Source organism: Jatropha curcas, unplaced genomic scaffold, assembly GCF_041381405.1.
Source record: "Jatropha curcas cultivar XTBG-Jc1 unplaced genomic scaffold, XTBG_Jcur_1.0 HiC_scaffold_696_pilon, whole genome shotgun sequence".
In the NCBI taxonomy this organism is placed as follows: Eukaryota; Viridiplantae; Streptophyta; class Magnoliopsida; order Malpighiales; family Euphorbiaceae; genus Jatropha; species Jatropha curcas.
Window position 1 is genome coordinate 17,328 of NW_028322526.1, and position 27,538 is coordinate 44,865.

A 27,538-nucleotide genomic window follows, 5' to 3' on the forward strand; every position below is an offset into this window, starting at 1 on the left:
ACTATCCTAAAACCACCTCTACATTTATGGAGGGAGTATTAGTTTATAGGTATATGCAAGTGGGTAAATAGAGACAAGGAAAGGAAAGCACATAAAAGCAAAGACACCACTAACTTTGGTCTAAAGCAGGGGGCCTAAGAATGCGACTTCATGAAAATTGCTTGTCACATTTTTTTCCACTCCGACTCATTCAAGTCTATGGCATTTTCTTCTCCATTAAAATTTTCCAAGTAGTCAATTAAACATTGAATTTTCTAGTGATACTCTCATTTTTATTATTTCCATTTATAATTTAGATGCAACAGCTGAAATTAAGCTATGTGAAACGAAATAAAAAAATATATATTAAGATTTTTTTCTTAGGAGTATTTCCATATTCTTTCAATATGAAAATAACCTCTCTTATCTTTAATATTTATGCTTCAAACTAAATCTACAAAGAGATAAATTGAATAATCACGTAAATATCCATCTGCGATTGGCATGAACATCAAATATTTAACTTTTTTTTTCGGCCAATTATTTCATAATATTTATTCTTATATCACTTCAAAATTTTAATTAAATCAAGTAAAAATCATTTAAAACTATAAGTAAAAAAATTTTGAACTAAGAAAAAGATTTAAAGAACGCAATAAGCCATTGAATTTTAAGGAATTGTTCATAATTTAAAACCTTAAACACTTACATATTTTCAAATCTTAAATTTCTAATTTTACTGCACCAATCTAAAGAGAGCTCGAGTGAACTAATTTCTGTTATCAGTAGGGAACTATTGCGCAGAATAATCGATGGATAGCACTCATAAATTTTGATGTCCCATGTCCCATGTCTATCAAGAAAGCAACACATTTTTCCACGACACTGAAAAAGAAAATTCATTTTATTCAGTGGGATAGCGGAGAAAATAACAAAATAAATCATAATTCAGCTGCGCCACAAGGCCCAGTCCCACAACTCACAAGCTAGAAAAATCTCTAAACACGCAAATTAATATCTCCCGAAATGATAGAGAGAAAATGAAAAGCTAATTTAGATAATAAATTGCAGAAATAAAATTAACTGGAAAATAAAATAAAGTGGAAAGAACGGTTCAATAAGTTAGAATGAACATTGCCAAAGCACTCCCAATTTTAATTTTTGTTCCAAAATTTGCTAGAAACTATGCCGTATAAAGAAATGTTCTTCCACTTCTATAAAATAAAATATTTTTCCAAGAAAAGATTCTCTTATAATTTTGAACTTCAACCAACAGCAACCTAATGGAAAATTCTACTATGCATAGTGCAGTTCTCTACCTTCTTCTCGTTCTCAATCCCCTTCTTTCAACCATTGCAATCCAAAACAGGTCGCCTTACACCCCTACGGATCGAATACTCCTAAATAGCGGTGCACCAGATGGAGAACAGTCAATGGATGCCGGAACTGGGAGAGTGATGCCGATCAGCAGTCCAAATACTGTCCTATGAACTCTGAAACCTCTGCAGCTTCTAAAGCCTCCCAACAAGATCCTTCTGTTACTCAGGTACCCTACATGACTGCTCGAATCATTCGCTCTAAATACACTTGCATGTTTCCTGTCTCAATGGGACCCAAGTTTATCCGTCTTTACTTCTATCCAAATAGCTACTCAGGCCTCGACACATCAACCTCCTTCTTCTCCGTCACGGCTAATGGTTACACCCTTTTAAGTAACTTCAGTGCACATTTAACTGTTTCTGCAATGCAACCACCAGTTGCATACTTGGTCAAGGAATTTATTATCACTGTGCGGGATAACCAAGGAGTTATCAACTTAACTTTTACTCAGTCTCCAAATTCTTTTGCTTTCATTAATGGCATAGAAATAGTTTCCATGCCAACCAATCTGTACACTAAAGATAACGACTCTCCTTATTCCTTTGTAAACGACAACAATGTCCCCTTCTACTACTTCGACAACACCACCTCTCTTGAAACTGTTTATCGGCTAAACATTGGTGGTCCAAATATTGAGAATGTAAACGATACAGGAATTTTTCGAACATGGTCCAATGATTTGCTTCATATTTTTGGTGGTCTTGGATATGTGCATCTGTGGCGCGATGACGTCACAGTAAAATACAGTAAGGATACACCTACGTATGTTGCACCGGAGGCTGTATACATTACCAACGTACGATGGGTGCAAATTCTGTGGGTAAACCAGAATTCCAATCTCACGTGGCTCTTTTTGGTTGATTCTGGCTTCAATTATCTTCTCCGGCTCCATTTTTGTGAAACTGAAAAAGAGATCACTCGTGAAGGTCAAAGAGTGTTTTCCATATTTATAAATAACATGACAGCTGAAGCAGAAGCAGATGTGATCCACTGGAGTGGGGGTAATAGCATTCCAGTCTACAAAGATTACGTGATTGGGGTCCCAGGAGGAGGAAGCCAAAGCAACCAGGACTTATGGCTCGCTTTACACCCCACTGCCGATCATTCAACTTATGCTGATGTAATCTTGAATGTTCTAGAGATATTCAAGCTGAACAACTCAGACGGTAATCTTGCTGGATCCAACCCTGAACCGCTAATGGTGGTTCCTCCATCATCACAACAACAATCAAGCTTACAGGAGATAACAAAGAGTAAAGGGTCATCTGTTGTAGTTATTGTTGGGGTTGTGATAGGTGTAATATTTGCTTTTTCTGTTGCTCTATTTTTCTTTATCTACAAACGAAAAGGGAAAGGACCAAAAGGAAAGCAAATGATACTGATGGTTTTGGTATATCACTGCCAACTGATCTTTGCCGTCGATTTACAACGGGTGAAATCAAAGCAGCTACAAGAAATTTCGAAGATCAGAACATTATTGGCTCTGGGGTTTTGGTACTGTGTATAAAGGCTATATTCAAAATGAATTCATCCCAGTTGCAATAAAAAGGCTAAATTCATCGTCAAAACAGGGGACTCGCGAGTTCCACACAGAGATTGAGATGTTGTCAAGGCTCAGACACATTCATCTCGTCTCTTTGATTGGATACTGCGATGATCAAGATGAGATGATCCTTGTATACGAGTACATGCCGCATGGGAGCCTTCAAGATCATCTATACAGAACAAATAACCCTCCTCTCCCATGGAAGCAAGACTACAAATATGTATAGGAGCTGCAAAAGGGTTACATTATCTTCATACAGGTGTAAAACACACCATCATCCACCGTGATGTGAAGTCATCAAACATACTATTGGGCAGGAATTGGGTGGCCAAGGTTTCAGATTTTGGCTCTTGTCAAAAACAGGTCCCACCAGTGAAGACGAAACCCATGTCAGCACTGTTGTTAGAGGTAGTGTAGGCTACCTTGACCCCGAGTACTATCGCAGGCAACACCTCACTGAGAATCTGATGTCTACTCATTTGGGTAGTGTTGTTAGAAGTACTGTGCGCCGGCCACCAATCATGTCAAACCTAACAAAGAACAAGTGAACTTGGTTGAGTGGACAAGAAAATGTTGTCGGAAAGGAACTCTTGATCAGATTATTGACCCGCAAGTTGAATGGTGATATCACATCTGTCTCTTTAAACAAGTTTGTGGAGATCGCTGAAAGTTGTGTGCGTGAAAAAAGCAACTAAAAGGCCAAAAATGTGTGATGTGATATGGAGCCTTGAATTTGATTGCAGCTTCAAGAATTTGCTGAGAAAAATTCCCATGCAAGTGATATTGTCAGTGAGAACCAGAAAGAATCATCTATGCCATATAAGGAGGTCGCTACCATTGATGATGATGATGATGATATTTACATTCTCAGGTGGACCGATTAGAGATTCAAGGAGCACAATTAGTACCGAAGAACGACTCTGATGAAGTGAAATCAGATTTTTCAGAAACAATTAATGCGCGGGGAGAATGAGTTAGAAATAAACCCTAACGTAAGACGAAACTCGGAAAATTTATATAGACCGGATCCATAATCTCGCTCATGGACTAAACTAACGGGAATAAAGTTTTTTATTTAAACGAGAGTTTTTTACTATAGATTGGAGAAAAAAAAGGATAAAATCAGAACAATTTAAAAAAATTCTTGCTGTCATTAGTTTGATCCATAACATGGTTACAGACTCGGTCTAGACAAGTAATTTGAGATGTATAATATGTGATTCACTTTACTGTACTAATGTTATAAAATACATTATCTTCAATATGTTCTGGTTCCAAGTAGACTTGCTCTTCGTTATACAGTTGGGACTTTCAACTTTATCCATTTGGTTACCGCAATTTTCCACACTGGCACCAGTTCTTAGCTTTTTAGTCCTTGCTAATTATTATTTTAATCAATTTGATGATGTGCAATAGTTCTCTTATGTATATAGTTCGTAGTTAGCATAACTTGGATTCAAATTCTTCCACCATAAACGTGATTTTGGTTTTAATTTATATGTATGCTTTATGCTGGAGATTATCTATATATTTTAAGGAAATTACTTGTTTTATTTATTTTTAGTATATGGTTAAAAATAGTGTCGTTTCAATAAAAAAATTTTATTTTTATTGTTTTAGTCCATGCGATGAGTACCTGGACCCGATCTAGTTAAAATTTTTTCTACATCTTAATATTGACAAATGCTTACGAGAAATCATTATAAAGTCTTTCAAACTCACTTTTGGATCTGTTCATCCAAAAAATCAATTCTTAAACATTAGTCAGACTCATTTTACGAAACGTAATTATATGCTCACTTTAGATAGACACTTGTTTATAATAAACTGACAAGTTAAATTTATAATATGAATAAAGTTTTAAACATAAAAGACATCATTTTTTTTTAAATTTAAAACGTAAATGTATTTTTTTAACTTTTAATTATTTATTTAATGAAAATCTAGGGGAACATATAATTGTGGTCCATATTTTCTTCGGTGGGCCCTGCATACACTACCAAATATTTAACTTTTTTATCACAATTAAAAATAAGATTTTTTTTTTTTTTAAACAAAAACGGGGAATTGAAGAATCTAATTGGATCCAATAAAATTGTAGTCCTCAGATGACCAAACCAGGTAAGTTCAGTGGTCTAAAGGGGATTTCCCCTATTGCATCCATATATAAAGACGACCACAATTTTTAGGCTTCAGCCTTCAGCCAAGCAACAAGTATCTCATAAAACTCCATAAAGAGAGAAATTTAGGCAAAAAGGCAGAACAGGTCAGCTGAAATGAAAGGAGGGCATAATGCGTTGTCTTTATCCGTTCTGCTAATAATTTTGATCATCTGCACAAATACATCAACGGGCAAAGTAGCAATTTTTACCACTACAACAATCAGTGAACCATGGAATTATGGTATCACTGAATCCATTGCAGAAGAAGAGCTCTTGATGGAATCCGGTGTGAGCCAGAGGCTTCTTCAAGCCTCTAACACGTGTACAGGATAATCCATACCTAAATAACTAACTCAACCACCTTACAGCCTGTCAACAATCACCACACCACAGCCCAACAGCAATAACTAACCATTAGCCAATCATTGTCCATCATTGCTGATTCAATCATTTCCATTCATTTATTTCAGCAATATAATCCAATGTACAGAATTTATCTACCAATTAGATTTAGACATTTAGCTAAATTCTAGATCATTCTCTTTTTGTACATAAATTCACCCTGTAGTGGAACATTACTTGAGAAATAAAATATAGAGCAATATTTTTTCTCCAATATTTGAATTCAAAAGCTGTTAAACACGCCTTTGCAGCGAAATAAAATATAATAATTGCCTTCCCAAAGCCAGGGAAAGTTCGCGCATGTCAACTACGATAGGTGCAGACATTAGATGAATTTGACCAGAAGAAGACATCAGCAGGTTCCAATCATATAATACCTATTTTATTGTTCTGATTTATGAAAACATATGCTTCTGTTTAATTTATGTAACTATGCATCAGTGTATTTGCATCACTGTTATTTAGATACCCTATAATTAAATAAGGCAAAAATGTAACAACAAAGCTTTAGTTTAGTTTAGTTTAGTTTAGTCCCTCCTCTGTCCTTTTTTATTTTTTGCAATTTTAAAGTACAAATTTATAAAGAATCTGATGGTGTAAGGAGAGAGAAGTTATTAAAAGCTGGATAGACAAATTGATTTCTTGTTACTGAATCTATCCAACCAAAAGCGTGAATGCTTACACATGCAGGACTTCATTTAAGCATCACTCAACCAATTAACTTTATACAGAAATCTGCAATGGCTTTGAAAATGGAAAAACAAAAGAAATAGGTGAATTTCAAGCTCATCAACTTGTATTGAAAGAGAAAAATGATGAATGGATATGTGAGAGAGGAGGTACTACAATGACGACCACAACTTTTAGGCTTCAGCCAAATAAGAGTCACACTGATATAATTCCATATAGGGAGAAATTAAGGCAAAAAAGAAAAAAAGAGATCAGCTGAAATGAAAGGAGGGTCTGTCGAATTGTCTTTACCTGTTCTGCTAATGATACTGATCATCTGCATCAATGCTTCAACAACCAAAGCTGCAATTTTAACCCGTAGAACAATCACTGGATCTTGGAATGATGATATGCCCGAATTCATTGCAGACGAAGAGCACATGATGGAATCCAATGTGAGCCAGATTCGTCTTCAACAGAATAATTATATTACTTATCCAGCATTAAATAAACAAGCATTTTGCAGTGAAGGAATTAAATATGGTTCTTGTCTTGGGAAGGAAATGAAAATTGTCAGGCCTTGTAATGCCTACGATCGTTGCAGGAGGTTCCCCAAGTTGACCAGAAGAAGACGACATAAATACAAATACGGCAGGTTTAAAGCATTCATATATAGTGTGCGTGTGGATCTGTATTATTCATAATTGTGAATAATAAGCCATTGAATTTTAAGGAATTGTTCATAATTTTAAAACCTTAAACACTTACATATTTTCAAATCTTAAATTTCTAATTTTACTGCACCAATCTAAAGAGAGCTCGAATGAACTAATTTCTGTTATCAGTAGTAAATGGTTGCTCAAAATAATCGATGGATAGCACTCATAAATTTTGATGTCCAATGTCCCATTTCTATCAAGAAAGCAACACATTTTTAATGTCTACAAAGGATCCATCGATGATGGCGCCTTTACTGTCGCAATCAAGCGATTACATTCATCATCAAAACAGGGAGCTCGCGAGTTCAAAACAGAAATCCAGATGCTTTCCAAGCTCCGTCACACGCATCTCGTGTCTCTAATAGGATACTGTGATGATCCAGGCGAGATGATTCTAGTATACGAGTTCATGCACCGCGGGACTCTCCGTGATCATCTCTACAAAACCAAAAACCCTCCTCTTCCATGGAAGCAAAGACTACAGATCCGCATCGGAGCTGCACATGGACTGCATCATCTCCATACAGGTGCGAAACACCCGATCATTCACCGCGACGTCAAGTCAACGAACATACTGATGGATGAGAACTGGGTGGCTAAAGTTTCTGACTTTGGCTTGTCAAGAATGGGTCCCACTAGCCAGTCCCAAACGCACGTCAGCACTGTTGTCAGGGGTAGTATTGGGTATGTAGGTCCAGAATATTATCGTAGGCAACACCTCACTGAAAAATCTGACGTGTACTCATTCGGAGTTGTTCTGTTGGAGGTATTATGTGCTAGGCCACCTGTAATTCCAGGATTACCCCAAGAGCAAGCGAATTTAGCTGATTGGGCTAGAATCTGCTATAGAAGAGGTGCACTCGATCGAATAATGGACCCGCACTTGAGAGGTGATGCTGATCCTGCCTGTTTGGAGAAATTTGGAGAGATTGCGGAGAGCTGTTTGCGTGACAATGGAGCACAAAGAGCTGGAGTTAGCATTGCAGCTTCAAGAGACGGCAGAGAAGAGTAGAAATAGTAGTGTTGAGAGTGTGGGTGAAGAGCAGGAAAGTCCATTGTTGTTGCGTCGGGAAGCTGTTGTAACTACCGATGATGATGATATATTTAGCGTTTCAGGCGAACAAAAGTAGGACTCCAAGAGCACAGTTAGTAGTGGTGAAGGGAGTGCTGCTAAACTTGATCCTGATGGATTTAAGTAAGTCTAAGTCTGTATTTTCGGAAATTATGAATCAAATGGGAAGATGAAAATTGTAGTTAAATCCAATTGATTTAAGCCTCTGGTATGCTTATTACAGTCTATCAAATTTTGCATGGTTTTAGAAAGGAATCCTGAGAGTAAATGCTGATGATCTTTTTCCAATTTGTAGTTACAATAAGAATGGACAAAATTTGTTTATACTCGACAATGTGCTATTATACACAATAAGACCTGCTCTGTTTTTTGTTTCTTAAAAATGTTGTTTCCCGGTTACTGGGTTTTTAGTTGTTTGAAAGAATTGCAATTGGATAAATATGGAGACTAAGATCATTACCGCTGCTCTATTCTGCTAGTTTGAATATTTTCTTAAAATTTAAGCATTTCTATGTAATTATGCTATTTCTAAATAATGTACTATCTATATTTTCATTAATATAATTAATAGTTTGATATGGACTTCTCTCCAATGATATAATTAATCCAACTTCTTAAGATCTGCATTGCTCTGTTTGTGAAGGGTATAATTATACTATTTTGTTGTAATTGTGGTTATAGCTATTCTATTCACCAGGTCTTCCGCAGTGCTTTATTTAATTTGTAATCAACAAGGTCTTTTTAAAATCCTATGGATGACTTTCTACATACTAGAAGTCTTCTTGCCCGACCCACTTTGTTGATGTTACATATTTTGTCCAACCACAATTAGACCTTACGGTCAGCCCCTTACTTTCTGAGCACGTACCACTTGATTAAATGATGTAGTGCCAAAACTTGTCAATATTGAAGACCTGTTCAAGTCTTTGTTTACTCACAAAAATGCTTTTTAAGTTAACAATTAACAGTTCTTCAAAAGCTCTGAGAAGGACATAGAGCTTGTGACTTCAGTAATTTAGATAAAAGAAAAGGGTGCGTGTGCTGGTGATGAATTATATTCTCTGATTGAATAATAAATTATATCTAGTTTTATTATGATAAAAAATCAATCATTTATTATAATTTTTCTTTAAAAAAATTAGTAGAATTTTTTATCACTTAAATTTAATTTTTATTTAACTATTGCGAATACAGGAATTGGAGATATAGATCAACATATGCACAGTCAGGAGTGAATTGGTATATATATTGTCATTATCTCTATATATTGTATATTTTTTCATATATTTATCAGATAATTAATTAATGGCAGTCAATTATTAGCTTAGTGCAAGTATTTTTCTTATGCCCCTAAACCTTTATAAGTATTTGGAACGGAAAGAAATTAAATTCAAAGTCCAAAACACAACATCCATGGGCTTCATAAATGTCTCAGTTTGTTCTTTGTTCTCTGTCTTTCTAATCTTGACAAAATTAATTTCTCTCGCATCTCTCTTTATAAATTTTCTCCCTTGCATCACTGCTATTAACAACTCGACGCCGTATAATCCAACAGAAATCTTCCTGCTCAACTGTGGCGCATCCTTCAACTCTACATCACTGGATGGAAGAAATTGGGTTAGCGATTTCAACTCCAAATTTCTAGCCTCTAATTCTCAAAACTCTTCACTTGCGTATACAGCCTCCTATCAAGATCCCTCTGTAACCCAAGTGCCATGCATGACCGCACGTATATCTCAATCCAAATTCACCTACGTGTTTCCTGTCTCACCTGGCTCAAAATTTGTTCGTCTCTACTTCTATCCTGTTGCTTACTCCAATCTTGATATCTCCAAATCCTTCTTCTCCGTTGAAGCCAATGACTACACACTTCTAAGCAACTTTAGTGCTTTTCTTATGGTGACAGCTATAGAGCCTCCAGTCGCTGCCATTGTGAAAGAGTTTGTCGTTACTATTCAGGAAAAACAGATGCTTAACATAACTTTTAATCCATCTCTGAAATCTTTTGCCTTCATAAATGGTATTGAAATCGTTTCCATGCCAGACAGTCTTTATATACACGGAAATGATAGCCCGCTGACAAATGTTGGCATTGACTATCCCTTCTATTTGGATAATACAACCGCTCTTGAGACTATTTATCGGTTAAATGTTGGAGGACGGGATATTGACGGTTCAGGTGACACCGGAATGTACAGGAAATGGGTTCAAGACTCTAATTACATTTTTGGAGCTGCATTTGGAGTGACGTCTATTTCTAAGGTTAAGATAAATTATACAAAGAGTACTCCGGCTTGGGTTGCTCCTGAATTGGTATATAGTACTATGCGTTCAATGGGTCCTCAACCAAAAGTTAACATTAAATACAATCTCACTTGGATATTCCCCGTTGATACTGGATTCAACTATCTTGTTCGTCTCCACTTTTGTGAGACTCGACTAGAGGTTACCGGTGCGTTTCAACTGGAATTCTCCATATTCATCAATAATCAAACAGCGGTAACTCAAGCAGATGTAATATACTGGAGCGGTGGTAAAGGTGTTCCAGTGTACAAAGACTTCGTCATATGGATTCCAGCAGGAAGCCCTAGCAAGCAGGACATGTGACTCGATTTACACCCATCTGAGGAGCATGAGTTTGCTGACGCGATCTTGAACGGTTTGGAGATATTGAAGTTGAACAATTCAGAAGGTAGTCTAGCAGGGCCAAACTCTGAACCAATTCGAGTTCCTACAGAACCAGATCAACATCCAAGTTTAAAACAAAATCGAAGGAGTAGACTAGCATCACAGCTTTTGATCATTAATGGAGCTGTCTTTGGTGGCATATCTCTTTAATTCTATGTCTCTTAGCCTATCAAAGAAGAAGGAAAGTTAAGGACTCTGCTACGATCGACCACATTTCTCTTTGGGCCCCATTTTCGTACAAATCTAATAAGTCCACGACAATTGCTTCACCATTGCCAACAGAGCGTTGCCGTAGATTTACAATTCTCGAAATCAAAGAAGCTACCAGAAATTTTGACGATCAAAACTTTATAGGTTGTGGAGGATTTGTAATGTATATAAAGGATACATAGATAATGAATCCATCACAGTCGCTATCAAACGGCTAGATTCATCATCAAAGCAAGGGACTCGCGAATTCACGACAGAAATAGAGATTTTGTCACAAGTCCGCCATGTCAATCTTGTATCTTTGATCGGATATTGCATTGATGAAGGTGAAATGATTCTCATCTATGATTACCTTATCAACGGCACACTTGGAGAACATTTACATGAAACAAACAATGATCCTCTTCCGTGGAAAAAAAGGCTCCACATATGCATAGGGGCAGCACGCGGATTGCATTATCTTCATTCCGAGTTCACGCATACCATTATCCATCGAGACGTGAAGACAACTAATATTTTGCTAGACGAAAACTGGATTGCAAAAGTTTCAGATTTCGGATTATCCAAAGCAGCTTTCAAACAGGAGGTCAGTACTACTATAGTGAAGGGAACTTGGGGTTATTTAGATCCAGAATATGCAATATGCCAAATATTAACAGAAAAATCTGATGTGTACTCATTTGGTGTAGTATTATTTGAAGTCTTGTGTGCTCTGAAGCCGCTTGATCGAAATTTGGTGGAAGAACATATGAACTTAGCCATCTGGGCTGAAAAATGCATTCAAAATGGAAACATTTATCAAATAATTGATCCTTATTTGAAGGGGAAGATAGCTCCACGGTGTTTCAAAAAATTTGTGGAGATCGCATTCAGTTGCGTTCATAGCAAAGGCATTGAACGGCCCAATATGAGAGATGTTATGGAAGAACTTGAGTTTGCACTGAAGCTGCAAGACGATGCAGAAGCTGAGAATATGGGAATCAGTCCTGATGGTGAAATAGTCCATCCTGATGTATCTTTTTTCCCTGCCCAATGTGTTGATATTGCCGACCGACCTCAGCTAGACTCAACTTCATCAACTGATTTTGATACAAGTAGTTCAACTACGGGTGTGTTTGGCTCAAGGATTGGCTGATATATTTTTTTGTTTTCAGCTTTTGACAATTGTTAATTAGCAATTAATGCTCTACATATGTTTTCAAATATTTGTGGTTAGAAACATTTTCTAAGACATTTCAATTATAATACTTATTCATTAAACATTATTTTTCTTGTTTTGGGGTTAAAAGTAGAATCAAAATTATTTGTAGTTTGAAGCTTTGAGTGATTTAAAGTTCTAAAGACAGACAGGATCAGAGAGAAGGAAATGAAAGGCAGCCATGGCCCCAAGCTCTAAAAAAAATTTTCAATTTTCCTTTAAAATTAGATAAAGTTTTGAATTTTTTTCCCAAGATGGTGTTTAAAGGAAAAGTATTTTAAGGAAATAGTGTTCCCGTAACATTTAATCAAAACAATAATTGTGTGAAAAATTTATTACTGTATTCTTGATGCATGGGCTTAGCTTTCTCATTTGAATGACAGCCTTTTGGGACTTATCTTGAGGGATAGCTACTGGCTGTTTTTGGGTGCCTCTGTTAATCTGCAGCTTAGTTCCTGGCTTTTGGGATTTACTCGTTTTGGTCCTTTTTCAGCTGTAAGCACTCTATATTTTCACCTATTCAAAAGAAACATGACAAGGATTATAAAATGTGGTGCACTTGGCAAAATGAGGTATCATTTAGATGCTATACTATAGGAACTATGGCCCCAAAGTGTGTGCATAAAATGCCCACATCATCTACCCCCTGAAAAGCCCAACTCTCATTGATTTCGGGAAATCACATTGGAGAACCCAACACCATGGAAGGATAGATCTCAACAACCTCAAAATTACAAAGCTAATTTTATGTGCAACTATGGAGACAAGATCCTTACTTTAACTGTCATAAGAGCTATTCATCGCGGAGTAAAACTAACAAGACCCTTCTGCATCAGAAAAACTAATCACATCACTTTTAGTGATGAAACAGTTGTGGGTTCCTTGCCCCAAAATAAAATATTTTTGGAACTGATATTTCCAATTTTTTGGGACTTTTTCTTGTCATTTTTGGTTTAGAAGGTATAGAATAAAAGTAGTTAAAGAGATTTAATAAGTTTATCAACGGGTAATTGGATTTTTTTTGTTATCAGCAAAATAAAATATTTTATTAATTTGTTTTTAAATGCTGTAAAAATTTAGCAAATTCAATATGCTAAAACCCGAACTAGAAGATTGCCCACTTACATCCAAATGCTGTAGGTAAACACAAAAAATTGATTTTTGGATGAAAGAAATTATTAATTTAAAAGTCTACAATACAGAAAAGAGAGAATCACCGAAATAGTTAAACAGAAGACCAAAAAATAACTTTGCTTGTGCCATAAACTAAGTTATGATTCTTAAAAAATGATTACACTAAAAGTTTAAAATATTTTTATTACGTAGCCTGCAGTCCACCCATTGAACCTCCTAGTGCATCAAAAAGTTTCAAAAATTTTTGATGGGAACACAACCACTTATGCTGTTTCCACCCCTAAAGTACAAGGATGAAATAATGTATTTAGCAAAATCAGAGGTCCAAGTAATTACCTAAGTCTTTTTAGAGTAATTTTTACGCCCATTATATAAGTTATTTTTGAGAATACCTTTATGTCCTAAAATATAAGTCGTTTTTTGGAAATTATTTTGTCCCAAAATATAACTCATTTTAAGTATTTTAAAAAGTAATAAATGATATTTTTCCAATGTTATCCCTATATAATAACTATATAATTATCGGTTTTGAGATAAATGATAATTTGGTCAAATTACTCCTAGGTTTGTTATAATTTTAGGAGAATTGATTGATTCCTTAATCCTTGTGCAAAAATCCTAAACGATTTATATTTTGGGACAAAATGAGTATTAACGAGTAATTAATGAAATTCTTTTAATTTTACCCTTATATATATATAACACAATATATATATATAGATATATACAATAACTTAATCGTGTTAATGAACTTTTTGCTATAATTTAAGAAAATTTATTGTTTACTTAATCACTGTGTAAAAATTTAAAATTTGTAAATAGTATGAGTACTAATTAATAACCAATAATTTTCTCTGGAAATTTTTCCCGAAAAGTTGCTTACCATACAATTGATGATTGGTTCGTTGCCAATTTGAACTATTCTGATTCAGTGGTTTATATGAGTTTAGAAGTGTATGCAATTGGGTAAATAAAAACAAAGGTAAGCATATATAATCAACGACACCACTGATTTGGTCTACCGCAGGAGACCCATGAATGCGAATTCATGAAAATTGCTTGTCCACTCCAAGTCTTTCACGTCTATGGCATTTACTTCTGCATTATTGGTATAACAATTAATGCATACACTCACCATTGAATTTCTAAATAATGTTCTATTTTATTTGATTGTTATTACTTTTTGGAATGTTTCAAAATGTTTATAAGATTTCTAAATTTATATATTTAAAAATTTTTTTTATATTCATTCATTAAATAAATTTTTATTAATATCTTAACGAGTTAAGAATAAAAAATAGCAAAATAATTTTTATTAACTAAATGAATTTTCTGTTGAATTTTGTTTTCTTCTAACCGGTTCATCTCTTTCAATAGTGAATACATGTTGCAAAAGTAACATCATGCTCTTATTTTTAGACATGACCATGGTTGCAGACAGTGCTTCCACTAGAATAATTTTAAGTTAATTCAACTCTCTGTTTTCTGTATTTGTTTAACACATATACATACATTGGTGTAAATCAATTCATAAAGTTCAAATTATTTATATTTTTATCTTTTTTTAAAAAAATTATACATTAATTTTGGATTAAACTTTAATACAGAATAATTACTATTTATAAAGCTAGTGATCGAGGGGACTCGAACTTAAAACCTTTCATTTTTCACGTAAATAAAAAATAACCAGATCATCACTTGATTGGTTATTTGTTTGGATTATTATTGAATTATTTATTGCTCAAAAATATTTTATTGTCATTATCATTGTCATTAACAATTCCTCATTCAATCAATATCAACAAGAAAATAAGTAGATAAGCAAAAGTATAAGTTAGTGGTAAGTGTATGATATGTGTTATTTTATAGTATTTTTAATAAAAATTCACTTTCCTAAACGAAAACGAAGATATTCCAGAAAGTCTACATAAATAGAGAGACTAGCCATAAAGACGAAATCCATTCATTGTATATTCCATCTTTTTTCTATTGTTTTTCTCTCTCTCTTCAAGACTTCAAGTGCTCAAGATTTGTGTGAAGATTCAAGGAAGCTGTCCAGAATTATATGTTGACTAGTTTTTATCTCTAAACTCTTAATCTTGTTTTTACTTTTCACATTCATATTGATTATGGAATTATTCTCAAATTCAATTGAGTTTTATTTAATTACTATGTCGAACTAAATTCTCATACTAGGAATTTGATGTAGCTTAATTTCTTTTACAATTTATAATATTAAATTTGCTTTTCTTTGTTCAAAGTATAATTTATTATTGAACTTAATGCTTCCAGACAGAGTTTCTCCACTGAATTGATTTATTTCATTAATCACTATCGGGAGAAGGGTTTTGATATGAAAAAGGTAATAAATCACATGAGAATAATAACTTGATGCGGAAGCTATATGGTTTGACTCATGGGGAGTTTTCATAAGTTAATGACCTTAGATTATGAATTCACAAAACAAACCATAAAACTTAATGATTTAATTCATGTTTGATTGCGCTATTGGAAGATAGGTAATTAGACCGGGTTAAAATAGCTAAAAATAAATCGGGAGAGCTTGTTAGTAATTTTAGGGTTGTTTCCTCTACTTGAACAATTAAAATTGATTCAAACTAATAAAATAAATTGGATAGAATTAAGTGAATCAAAATATCTAGTAGCTTTTAATCCTTGTTTTCTTTTACTCAAAATTGCCTTGCTTTATTTCTTTTCATTCTCTTTTATTTGTTAAAGTTAATTTCTTAAAATAATTTTCCTTATTGCCGTTTAAATAATAGTAGGTTAATATAATTTTAGTACTTGGTATACAATTCTCGCGGAAATAATACTCTACTCACTTTTTATTATTTGTTGTGATTTCGCATATTTGCAAAAATCACTATCAACGTACATATGAGCTCGTCCAGACTTTTCCAATGAACTTATAGAAAGTGGAAGGAAGCTACATAGGGACATGTAGAGCTTCAATTTTCGGTGCTTCCGGATTACATGATTAGAAGCATCTGCAATATCTTTCTGCATTGTTTGCAACTTACAAGGTCTATTTTTCCACTACAATGATAGCCAAGAAGGCTTACAAGTGGACTTAAACACAAGTTTTTGATATATAATTTTCAAATCTTTTTATTGAAAGCACACTTGGATATATAGATTTTGAATACTCCCAATCAGGAATTTTAACCAGAAGAGTAATGTTTATTGTTGCAAGCCTTAATTGGGTTTGAGAATGGAAAATTAGATGTTGAAGGTGTACGATGCACAGCTCTAAATTGCAACGATGACAACCCATTTCGTTTTGAGCATCTCTCCATCCATGGCTTATCTTGTGTTTGATCAAATGACAGAGAGTGATTTTATTTATTAGAAATGAAGAGGAAGGAGAAGTCTATGTTGGCACTATTTTTGGTCTGTCGCTCTCCCTCGTGCATTTGACATTCACATGCGCTTTGCCAGACATACATAGTTCTACTAAAATTTTTTTCCTTTCTTTTTTCCCCTTTCTTTCTACTTCTTGAATTTAATTCAAAATAATTTTTAATAATTATTTCTTCAAAATAAAATTCAAATCTCTTCAAAAATTCAAATTTCCTATACCCCTAAACCTTTACAAGTAGTTGGAAAATATGGAAATTAAATTCAAACAACATTCAAAGTCCTAAATATTTAGCGTTTTAGTTAAATTAAAATTTCATCTCTATTAATTCTACCATTGGGTAATAAAACTTTTACAGTTGCTTTTAAAGATTAACTAAGCACTTTTATAAAACATTAAATACTCTAATACTTAACATTTTATGGAGATTAATTGAATAATTTTGATAATTACACTCACTGTTTTTTTCTCAAATTCATATCTTATTTCAACAAAGATGACACGTTAAAGAAATGACTAGCAAATGGATAAAACTACAAGGTTTTTTTGCCGAAGCATTTTTGGACGTCATCAAAGAAGATTTCCCAATTCCCATAACGAATTGCATGCTATAATTGCTATTGTTTCAGCAATGATTTACAATTTGAACAAATGTTTTGGATTTTTTTGTCAATAACTCAAATAGCAATGAACATTTCCACTTGAAGGGAGGAGAAAGGGAAAGAGAAAACAAGTAATTGCACATATATGCCAGACGTTGAACTTACATTGCTAAACATAATAATAATTGTTACAGAACTTCTTGGAGTCTACTTGTATATAATTGGAACTATTTTCCTCATTTACGCACATTTTCTCGTTCATTTCACATCTTTACCCCCTATCTATATATCCCCACATAAAACTAATACTGAAAATTCTAAATGCATAAAAACTAAACTAAATGTATGCTAGATTGTTCTTGATCTAGTTCCATTCAATAACCAATCACACATTAGTGGATTCAGGACATAACCATAACAAGTAAAATTTATAAATTAAGTCTTATTTTTTGCTAACACATTCATTTCTCCTGCAACAGTATCCTTTGCTATCAAATGTGGCTACATAGGCCGTCTAGAACTTCAGCCATCAATTTCAAATTTTGGGTATGAACTCAAGCTTGAAAACTTCCCAGGAGGACCAGAAACATTTGAAACCATTCTAAAGTTTTGTTATGGACTTCCATTAGACTTAAAACCTAACAACATAGCTGCACTAAGGTGTGGAGCAGAATTCTTGGAGATGAGTGACGAACTTGAAGATGGAAACCTCATTGCAAAGACAGAAGTTTTCCTCACATTTGTAGTCCTTTCCTCATGGAAAGATACCATCATTGTTCTTAAATCCTGTGAAACTTTATCTCCATGGGCAGAAAATCTCCAGATTGTTAGAAGATGTTGCGATAAAATTGCATGGGAAGCTTCTAGAGACAATTCAACAATTTTGAGCTTATTTAACTTTTAGTTGTTCGAATAGATTTTCATGAAATGTTGAAAGTCAAACGTTACATAAGTTAACTTTTCACAAAATACTACTTTAACCTCTAAAAGCTAGTTCAGACATTATATTACCGAACACTAAAAAGTTATTGCCGAACATAGCTCAAGAGTAGCTCAGTAACTTTTCACAAAAAGTTATTCCAATCCATGTTTAGATTAATAGTAGAGTGTAATTTGATTTTTGAGGGCCGTCAGATTAGGCTCTAACTTATAATCCAACGACCGTTGAAACAAATCGAGTATTACCAATCCAACCAAAAAAAAGAGCCCATTCGAAAAGAAGTTTGAGAAGGTGGGCCTTGATTAAAAGCCCAAGATCATGTAGAACTGGCTGCTCATATGCTTTGAGTTTTGACAAGTAGTACACGAAATACAAATATCTTACAACCTTTTCAAAGAAACTTAACCAAATGAAATTATGCGCCTTCATCTTTATCTCTAAATTTAAATTCCACATACAGGCCTAACAGATAATATTGTCCAGAAACACCAGAATATTGTTATATGCCTTAAGACCATGATTTGCGGTTGAATGGTAAAAGCTAGACCTGAAGTCAGTCAATACAGAAGTTCCTGCTTCCAAGCCAGATGGTTAAGTGAAGTGGACACCGCTCTGCCTAACAGAATGGTCACAGTAATCTAGAACCATAACCAAAAATTGCAAGACCATGCTAGTATAACAAATATGCTTTAAAAAATTTATTGATGGTTGCTGATCCAATATCTATTTTGAAATATAAAATATTAAAATTCAAAACTATTCACTCTGACAAATTTTTAATTATAATTTTATGAAGAATTATTTTACTATGATATATTGAGAGATAAATTCTCTCGTGTTTATAGAGAAGTTAATTTTAGTGTGGATTGGTTCATAAATTATATTATGAAATTTTTTTTATGAGAGTTCGTCATTTTCTCTTAACTTCTCCGTGTTTGAATGAATGACTTTTATAATTAATGAGTGATTAAACACTAACTTTTGTCTAAAGCAGGGGGCCTAAGAATGCAACTTCATGAAAATTGCTTGTCATATTTTTTTCCACTCCGACTCATTCAAGTCTATGGCATTTTCTTCTGCATTATTGGTACAAGAATAGACCGGCCATTAAAAATTTTCCCAACTAGTCAATTAAACATTGAATTTTCAAGTGATACTCTCATTTTTATTATTTCCATTTATAATTTTAGATGCGACAGCTGAAATTAAGCTATGTGAAGCAAAATAAAAAAAATATATATTAAGATTTTTTTCTTAGGAGTATTTCCATATCCTTTCAATATGAAAATAACCTCTCTTATCTTTAATATATGCTTCAAACTAAATCTACAAGGAGATAAATTGAATAATAATGTAAATATCCATATGCGATTGGCATGAACATCAAATATTTAACTTTTTTTCAGCCAATTATTTCATAATATTTATTCTTATATCACTTCAAAATTTTAATTAAATCAAGTAAAATTCATTTAAAACTATAAGTAAAAAAATTTTGAACTAAGAAAAAGATTTAAAGAACGCAATAAGCCATTGAATTTTAAGGAATTGTTCATAATTTAAAACCTTAAACACTTACATATTTTCAAATCTTAAATTTCTAATTTTACTGCACCAATCTAAAGAGAGCTCGAGTGAACTAATTTCTGTTATCAGTAGGGAATTATTGCTCAGAATAATCGATGGATAGCACTCATAAATTTTGATGTCTATCAAGAAAGCAACACATTTTTCCACGACACTGAAAAGGAAAATTCATTTTATTCAGTGGGATAGCGGAGAAAATAACAAAATAAATCATAATTCAGCTGGGCCACAAGGCCTAAATTTAGATAATAAATTTATGATAGAGAGAAAAATCTCTAAACATGCAAATTAATATCTCCCGAAATGATAGAGAGAAAATGAAAAGCTAATTTAGATAATAAATTGCAGAAATAAAATTAACTAGAAAATAAAAATAAAGTGGAAAGAACGGTTCAATACGACTGAGTCCTAAATTTGGGAGTCAATCCCAGTAAGGTCTTCCTTAACCCCATTAATAAGTTAGAATGAAAATTGCCGAAGCACTCCCAATTTCAATTTTTTGTTCCAAAATTTGCTAGAAACTATGCCGTATAAAGAAATGTTCTTCCACTTCTATAAAATAAAATATTTTTCCAAGAAAAGATTCTCTTATAATTTTGAACTTCAACCAACAGCAACCTAACGGAAAATTCTACTATGCATACTGCAGTTCTCTACCTTCTTCTCGTTCTCAATCCCCTTCTTTCAACCATTGCAATCCAAAACAGGTCGCCTTACACCCCTACGGATCTAATTCTCCTAAATAGCGGTGCACCATCTGGAGATCAGTCAATGGATCGCCGGAAATGGGAGGGCGATGCCGATCAGCAGTCCAAATACTGTCCTATGAACTCTGAAACCTCTTCAGCTTCTAAAGCCTCCCAACAAGATCCTTCTGTTACTCAGGTACCCTACATGACTGCTCGAATCATTCGCTCTAAATACACTTGCATGTTTCCTGTCTCAATGGGACCCAAGTTTATCCGTCTTTACTTCTATCCAAATAGCTACTCAGGCCTCGACACATCAACCTCCTTCTTCTCCGTCACGGCTAATGGTTACACCCTTTTAAGTAACTTCAGTTCATATCTAACTGTTTCTGCAATGCAACCACGAGTTGCATACTTTGTCAAAGAATTTATCATCACTGTATGGGATAACCAAGCAGTCATCAACTTAACTTTTACTCCATCTCCAAATTCTTTTGCTTTCATTAATGGCATAGAAATAGTTTCCATGCCAACCAATCTGTACGCAAAAGATAACGACTATGCTTATCCCTTCGTAAATGACAACATGATCTTCAATTTCGACAACACAACGGCTCTTGAAACTGTTTGTCGTCTAAATGTTGGCGGAGGAGATATTGAGAATGTAGACGATACAGGAATGTTTCGAACATGGTTCGATGATTCCAGCTATCTTTTTGGTGGTCTGTCTGGTGTCGAGCATATGGGGCGCGGTAATGTCACAATAAAATACAGTAAGGATACGCCAGCATATGTTGCACCAGAAGCTGTATACATTAGTAAACGTACAATGGGTCCAGATTCTATGATAAACAGGAATTACAATCTCACCTGGCACTTTTTGGTTGATTCTGGATTCAATTATCTTCTCCGCCTCCATTTTTGTGAAACTGAAAAAGAGATCACTCATGAAGGTCAAAGAGTGTTTTCCATATTTATAAATAACATGACAGCTGAAGCACAAGCAGATGTGATCCACTGGAGTGGGGGTAATAGCATTCCAGTCTACAAAGATTACGTGATTGGGGTCCCAGGAGGAGGAAGCCAAAGCAACCAGGACTTATGGCTCGCTTTACACCCTGCCGATCATTCAACTTATGCTTATGCAATCTTGAATGGTCTAGAGATATTCAAGCTGAACAACTCAGATGGTAATCTTGCTGGATCCAACCCTGAACCGCTAATGGTGGTTCCTCCATCATCACAAACAATCAAGCTTACAGGAGATAACAAAGAGTAAAGGGTCATCTGTTGTAGTTATTGTTGGGGTTGTGATAGGTGTAATATTTGTTAAGATTTGATTCAAAATTAAGTTAGTGGAGCCTTTAGTTGCTGATTTAGTTCCTAGATTTATGTTACTGTTAGCAGTGGGAAATAAAAGATTATCTGCTATAGATTAGTTGCAGATTTTTGAGGCTATTTTTCTGTTCAGTTGTTATGTAATGCCTATAAAAGGCTCTATTCTTTTCTTCATTAATATGCAATATACAGCTCCACTTTCTCTTCTATGCTTTTGGTTTCTTAGTTATCTCAATTAACCAACATATTTTTGGTATCAGAGTCATTATTTTGGCAGGTAGAGGAGAGTTAAAAAAAAAAAAAAGAGTGAGGGAAAGAAGAGTGGTTCACGCAAACCTTTCAAATGGCAGTAAATGGCACTGCTACTTCAACTCAACCCTTAATTCCTCTCTTCAAGGGTGAGAGTTATGAATTTTGGGCCATAAAAATGCGAACTATGTTTATTTCGCAAGAATTGTGAGAGCTAGTTGAGAATGGGTATGAAGACCCCAATGATGAGCAAAAGCTTAGAGAAAATAAAAAGAAGGATGCAAAGGCTCTATTCTTCCTTCAACAAGCTGTATCGGATGAGATTTTCTCTCATATTTCAGCAGTAGCCACCTCTAAGGAAGCATGGCAGATTCTGAAAATGAATTTCAAGGCTGCTCAAAGGTAATCACTGTAAAACTTCAATCTCTTCGTAGAACATTTGAAACACTTCAAATGGGTGATTCTGAGTCTGTTCAAGCATTTTTATCAAGGGCTTCTAAAATTATCTCACAAATGAGAGCATATGGCAAAAAAATTACTGATGAGACTGTGGTTTTAAAATTATTGAGAAGTCTGTCTCCTAAATTTGATCATATGGTCGCTGCAATAGAGGAGTCGAAAGATTTATCTGCTTATTCTTTTGATGATTTAATAGGTTCTTTGCAAGCTCATGAAAGCAGGATAAATAAATCATCAACAAAAATTGAAGAAAAAGCTTTTCAAGTGAAAGGAGAGTCCTCTCACAGTAAATCACATGACAAAGTTTCAAATAGAGGCAATTTTCGTGGTGGTTATCGTGGTCGAGGTCACGGCGGCAGCCGTGGAAGAGGAGGACGTTCTGGAGAACAACGACAATACAAAGATAATTTAATCAAATGTTATTATTGTGACAAAGTCTGCCACAAAGAAGCTGATTGCTGGACCAAGCAAAGGAATGAAGGAAAGCAAAGGAATGAAGGAAAGCATGCAGATGTTGCTGAAGAAGAAGAGAGTATGCTTTTCATGGCTCATTCGATTGATAAAAATGTTGCAAATGCTGTTTGGTTTTAGATAGTGGGTGCTCTAATCACATGTCAGGAACAAAGCAATTATTTTAAAGAGCTTGATGAGAAAGAAAAAACAACAGTCCGGCTGGGTGATGATAAGGTGATTCAAGTGGAAGGGAAAGGTACAATTGCCATCAATACTCGCCACGGTAATACTAAACTTTTGAATGATGTGCAATTTGCTCCTAGCTTGGCTTATAATTTGTTAAGTATTGGGCAATTGATGACTAGTGGGTATAGAATTGTGTTTGATGATAACTCATGTTGTATTGAAGATAAGAAAACTGGTCATACTATTGTTAATGTTCCAATGACTCAAAATAAAATGTTTCCACTAGATGCTTCCATGGAAAACACTGCTCTTGCTGTTAGTAAAATTGATGAATCTAATTTGTGGCATTTGCGTTATGGGCATTTACATGAAAGAGGGTTGAAGTTTTTGAGTCAGCAAAATATGGTTAATGGGTTACCCAAGATTGAATCTGTTGAGTTTTGTGAAGGATGCGTTTTGGGCAAACAAAGTAAGAAATCATTTCCTGTAGGAAAATCATGGAGGACTGATAGTTGTCTTGAATTGATACATGCGGACTTGTGTGGACCCATGCAAACTTAATCATTTGGTGGTAATCGATATTTTTTATTGTTAATTGATGACTATAGCCGTATGAATTGGGTTTATTTCTTGAAGTGTAAATCTGAAGCTCTTGTTACATTCAAGAAATTTAAGAACTTGGTAGAAAATCAGCTGGACAGTCGTATCAAATGTCTCCGGATGGACAAAGGTGGTGAATTTAATTCTATTGAATTTAATATTCTTTGTGAAGAATGTGGCATTCATAGGGAGCTCACCACACTATACACACCAGAGCAGAATGGTATTGTCGAGAGAAAGAATCGAACTGTTGTGGAGATGGCCAGAAGCTTGCTCAAAGCCAAGGGTCTTCCAAATTCTTTCTGGGCTGAAGCCGTTGCAACTGCGGTAATCTTTTGAATATTTCTCCAACAAGGGCTGTCATGAATAAAACACCATATGAAGCTTGGAGAGGCAGAAAACCATGTGTAAGTCACTTAAAAATTTTTGGTTGTATAGCCTATGCTTTAATTAATTCTCAATCTCGCCACAAACTTGATGAAAAGTCTGAAAAATGCATTTTTGTTGGCTATTGTTCTCAATCCAAGGCATATAGTCTATATAATCCTTTAAGTGGCAAAATTATTGTTAGCAGAAATGTGGTTTTTAATGAAGATGCAGAATGTGATTGGAGAAATGCTAAGAATTTAGACCAAGCTCCAGTTTTAGATAATGATGTTGCTGATTCTTCACCATCAAATGATGTTGCTGATTTTTTATCGTCAAATTCAACTAGTAGCAACTCATCAAGTCCAAACAACTCAAATTCTTCCAGTCCAATCAACTCAAGCTCTTCCTCATCGATTGAAACTCCTCCAAGGAAGACCCGATCCTTGAGAGAAATATATGAAACTTGTTCTTTTGCTTTGAATGTTTCAGATCCAATATTCTATGAGGAGGCAGCAACAATGGAAGAATGGAAAAATGCTATGAATGAAGAGATAACTTCAATTCAGAAAAATCAGACCTGAGAATTGGTAAAATTGCCTAAAGGGAAGAATGCTATCGGGCTCAAATGGGTTTTTAGAACCAAGTACCATGCTGATGGGAGTGTGCAAAAGCATAAAGCACGGCTTGTAGCGAAGGGGTATGCCCAACAACGAGGTATCGACTTCGAGGAAACATTCTCACCAGTTGCTTGTCTTGAAACTGTAAGATTATTGCTTGCTGTAGCTGCTCAATTATCTCTTCCTGTTTTTCAATTTGATGTGAAGTCTGCATTTTTAAACGGAGATTTGGAGGAAGAAGTTTATGTTTCTCAACCTGAAGGCTTTGTTGAAAATGATCATGAGGATAAAGTTCTCAGATTGAGAAAAGCTCTTTATGGGCTTAAACAAGCACCGCGAGCCTGGCTACTTTTGTGAGAATGGTTTTGTTAGAAGTGAAAATGAGCCCACTTATATTTGAAAAGAGAAGTCAAAGCTGGATTTCTTGTTGTTTGTGTTTACGTTGATGACATGATTTATTTTGGGTCCAATGAATGTCTTATTGCTGACTTTAAATCTTTTATGATGAGAAGATTTGAGATGACAGATTTGGGGTTACTGCAATACTTTCTTGGACTTGAGGTGAAACAATGTGCAGATGGAGTTTTTGTTGGACAACAAAATATGCAAGTGATTTGCTAAAAAAATTCAGCATGGTGAATTGCAAAGTGGCTTCAACTCCAATGAATTTAAATGAAAATTACAAGCTGAAGATGGGACAGAAAAAGCGATGATGCAACTTATTTTCGGAGAATGATTGGTGGACTGAATTATTTATCTCATACACGGCCTGACATCGCATTTTCTGTTAGTGTCTTATCCAGATTTATGCATAGTCCAACAAAGCCAATCTTGGAGCTAAAAAAGGGTTTTGCGATATGTTGCTGGAACTGTTGAATTTGGAATATGGTACACCACAGTCTCAAATTTCAGATTATTTGGCTATACTGACAGTGATTGGGCTGGCTCTTTGGATGATAGAAGAAGTACCTCAGGTTACAATTTCAGTCTTGGTTCAGGTGCCATCTCATGGAGCTCAAAGAAGCAGGATACTATTGCTCTGTCGTCTTCGGAAGCAGAGTATATTGCTGCAACTTCTGCAGCATGTGAAGCAGTGTGGCTTAGGCGAGTTTTGGTTGATTTGGGCCAAGAGCAAGTGGCAGCAACTAAATCTATTGTGACAACAAAGGCACAATAGCAATGGCAAAGAATCCAGCTTTCACAGCAGAACAAAGCACATTGAAACTCGGCACCATTTCATTCGAAGGTTGGTAGCAAATGGAAAAATAGAGTTGGAATTTTGTGGTAAATGATCAAGTTGCAGACTTATTTACTAAATCTCTATCTCAGCTGAAACATGTTTATTTGGACAACAATTGGGCATCTGTGATTTTGAATCAAGAGGGCATGTTAAGATTTGATTCAAAATTAAGTTAGTGGAGCCTTTAGTTGCTGATTTAGTTCCTAGATTTATGTTACTGTTAGCAGTGGGAAATAAAAGATTATCTGCTATAGATTAGTTGCAGATTTTTGAGGCTATTTTTCTGTTCAGTTGTTATGATGCCTATAAAAGGCTCTGTTCTTTTCTTCATTAATATGCAATATACAGCTCCACTTTCTCTTCTGTGCTTTTGGTTTCTTAGTTATCTTAATTAACCAACAATATTTGCTTTTTCTGTTGTTCTATTTTTCTTTATCTACAAACGAAAAGGGAAAGGAACAAAAAGGAAAGCAAATGATACTGATGGTTTTGGTATGTCACTGCCAACTGATCTTTGCCATCGATTTACAACGGCTGAAATCAAAGCAGCTACAAGAAATTTCGAAGATCAGAACATTATTGGCTCTGGAGGTTTTGGTACTGTGCAAAGGCTATTCAAAATGAATTCATCCCAGTTGCAATAAAAAGGCTAAATTCATCGTCAAAACAGGGGACTCGCGAGTTCCACACAGAGATTGAGATGTTGTCCAGGCTCAGACACATTCATCTCGTCTCTTTGGTTGGATACTGCGATGATCAAGATGAGATGATCCTTGTATACGAGTACATGCCGCATGGAGCCTTTAAGATCATCTATACAGAACAAATAACCCTCCTCTCCCATGGAAGCAAAGACTACAAATATGTATAGGAGCTACAAAAGGGTTACATTATCTTCATACAGGCGTAAAACACACCATCATCCACCGTGATGTGAAGTCATCAAACATACTATTGGGCAGGAATTGGGTGGCCAAGGTTTCAGATTTTGGCTTGTCAAAAACAGGTCCCACCAGTGAAGACGAAACCCATGTCAGCACTGTCGTTAGAGGTAGTGTAGGCTACCTTGACCCGAGTACTATCGCAGGCACCTCACTGAGAAATCTGATGTCTACTCATTTGGGGTAGTGTTGTTAGAAGTGGGGCGCCCGGCCACCAATCATGTCAAACCTAAACAAAGAACAAGTGAACTTGGTTGAGTGGACAAGAAAATGTTGTCGAAAAGGAACTCTTGATCAGATTATTGACCCGCAGTTGAATGGTGATATCACATCTGTCTCTTTAAACAAGTTTGTGGAGATCGCTGAAAGTTGTGTGCGTGAAAAAGCAACTGAAAGGCCAAAAATGTGTGATGTGATATGGAGCCTTGAATTTGCATTGCAGCTTCAAGAATTTGCTGAGAAAAATTCCCATGCAAGTGATATTGTCAGTGAGAACCAGAAAGAATCATCTATGCCATATAAGGAGGTCGCTACCATTGATGATGATGATATATTTACATTCTCAGGTGGACCGATTAGTGATTCAAGGAGCACAATTAGTACCAAGACGACTCTGATGAAGTGAAATCAGGTTTTTCAGAAATAATTAATGCGCAGGGAGAATGAGTTCGAAATGAACCCTAAAGGGAGACGTAGGCGGGGAAAATTTACTTAGACCGAGTCTATGGCC

General features: G+C 35.0%; 1 long non-coding RNA gene and 3 pseudogenes across 1 annotated transcript; 3 read left to right on the plus strand and 1 right to left on the minus strand.

Moving 5' to 3' along the window:
• Window positions 1–642: 642 nt before the first annotated feature.
• On the minus strand, window positions 643–1,412 carry LOC149491738 (uncharacterized). Its single transcript, XR_016319294.1, has 2 exons — window positions 1,299–1,412; window positions 643–864 (listed from the first exon to the last, which is right to left on the minus strand). It is a non-coding gene; the product is annotated as an uncharacterized LOC149491738 (long non-coding RNA).
• Window positions 1,148–8,507, plus strand: LOC149491739 (receptor-like protein kinase FERONIA; annotated as a pseudogene).
• Window positions 8,508–9,336: 829 nt separating this feature from the next.
• On the plus strand, window positions 9,337–12,014 carry LOC149491740 (receptor-like protein kinase FERONIA pseudogene; annotated as a pseudogene).
• An 8,031-nt stretch (window positions 12,015–20,045) lies between these two features.
• Window positions 20,046–27,433, plus strand: LOC149491741 (receptor-like protein kinase FERONIA pseudogene; annotated as a pseudogene).
• Window positions 27,434–27,538: the final 105 nt, after the last annotated feature.